The 2,035-nt window shown below is 40.4% G+C and overlaps 1 pseudogene; it reads left to right on the top strand.

Annotated features, from left to right (window-relative positions):
• Nucleotides 1-706: 706 nt before the first annotated feature.
• LOC113284884 lies at nucleotides 707-806 on the top strand (annotated as a pseudogene).
• The last annotated feature ends 1,229 nt before the right edge of the window (nucleotides 807-2,035 follow it).

The raw sequence follows: 2,035 nt of genomic DNA, 5'->3' as shown, positions 1-2,035 counted from the left end.
ATCTCTCTCACTTAAGGTCTTAGCTATTTGGCAGACTTGAAGTTCTAGCTTAGCAAGGCTCTGAGCATTAGTTTGAAAGTTCTGTTTGGTTTCCTGTTGAAAACTAATTTGGATATGTGCTAACATATCCTGAGTTTTTGCTAACATCTTAATAGATTCCTCTAAGCTAGTCGTTTTGTTTTCTGGGCCTGATGAATTCTTAGTGTAACCAAAACCTGGGGGAACATTAGAATTACTAAACTGGCCTTGACTCTGGCCCTTAGACCATGAAAGGTTCGGATGGTTTCTCCAACCAGGATTATAGGTTTCTGAATATGGGTCAAACTTTTGACGGTTTTCATACCTAGTGTTATTATAGAGAGCATTGGCTTGCTCTTCATTATTCTGGCCTTCCCAAAAAGGCTCCAATCTACCACTAGTGTGACCCACTTCTAAAGCTTCTAACCTTTTCGCTATAGCAGCAATTTTTGCATCTGATTCAAAGCTTACTTCTACCCTATTAACGTTTCCTCTGCCTAGAAGAATTGTTTTCTGGGGTATCCTATTTCTTTCCCATTGTTGGGTCTTTTCGGCGATTTCATGCAAATATGTCATCGCATTATCAACTGTTTGGTTTTCAAACCCACCTGTACACATCGACTCTACTGTAGTTATAATGGGATAATTTAAACCCTCATAAATGATCTGAACTAACCTAGCCTTTTCTAAACCATGATGAGGACATTGGGCTAATAAATCATTGAACCTTTCCAAATACCTATACAAAGACTCTCCCTCTTGTTGCGAAAACGTGAAGATTTGCGTCCTAATAGATGATGTTTTGTGCCTAGGGAAAAACTTGTTCAAAAAGGCAGATGTAAGTTGTTCATATGTTTCAATTGATTCGGAAGCCAAACTATACAGCCAAGACTTGGCTTTATCTTTTAAGGAAAAGGGTAATAACCTGAGTTTCAAAGCATCATCATCAAGGTTTATAATTTTCAAGGTAATACAAATTTCCTCAAAGTCCCTAACATGGAAATAGGGGTTTTCATTTTCTTTCCCTAAAAAGATTGGGAGCAACTGTAAGGTTCTAGGATTAAGTTCATAATTTGCTTCAGTTTCACGTAACCCGATACACGAGGGACGAGTAGTCCTAGTAGGGTTCAACAAAGCTTTCAAAGTTTCCATTTCTAGCGCTATTGGACTATCAGGGATTTTCTCCTCAAACGGACGTTCAAAAACGGAATTTTCAAGAATCGGACTTTCTAAATTGAGGTAATCGAGATGCTTAGAACTATTAGGTTTCTCTTTAACAAATATACCTAGGGCGTCTCTTTTACGTTCAGGCATGCAACAGAATAAGGTAGGGAATTTTATGCAATCACAAAACAAGGCTGACTCAACCAAATGAAACCTAAATTTCTAGCAAACAAAAAGCATGATGGCTCCACTTAGATTTTTTCTAGACCAGCTTCTATTCTTTCGAAAAGGAACTCGTTACAATCTGAGCAATCCCCTCTGGAATCAATCCGAGTCAAAGTAAGTTGAATCGAGGCGAGGGAAGCTCAGTGGAGCTTTGATACCCAAGGCCTCACCGGTTACAAGGCGGCGCAGTCACGCATTGAACACACAGAAACTATCATGAACTTCGAAGTATGCTCAAAAGAGTAACCAATATTTTTCGAACGACTTTCCTATTAAGCTCGTTACCGTATAGGTCTCGTTCTAGTCAAAATTTTAGGCTTAGGTTTGCGTTTGGTTTCGTTTTCCTAAGGCGTGCAAGAAGAGAACGGTGATGAAATCCGAACCCTTATCTTGTATGGCTAGTCCTTGCCCTTTACTAGGAAATTAAAGCAGCCGTTTTCAAGTCCTCAACATATATGCAAACGAAGGAATACAGTAAACCCGCTGACAGGGTATTCGCGGGTGTTTCGAAAAACTTACCTCCCGTACCAGACGGGCGAAGATCCGCTGAAGTCGACTCGGGCCACGACTCATATGTCATGTACGAACCCGAGGGGCCGACGGGATATCGTAATCACCGTCCTTCTCT

The sequence above is a fragment of the Papaver somniferum genome, chromosome 5 (genome assembly GCF_003573695.1).
Source record: "Papaver somniferum cultivar HN1 chromosome 5, ASM357369v1, whole genome shotgun sequence".
Taxonomy (NCBI): domain Eukaryota; kingdom Viridiplantae; phylum Streptophyta; class Magnoliopsida; order Ranunculales; family Papaveraceae; genus Papaver; species Papaver somniferum.
This window is presented reverse-complemented; position numbering and strand designations above follow the sequence as displayed.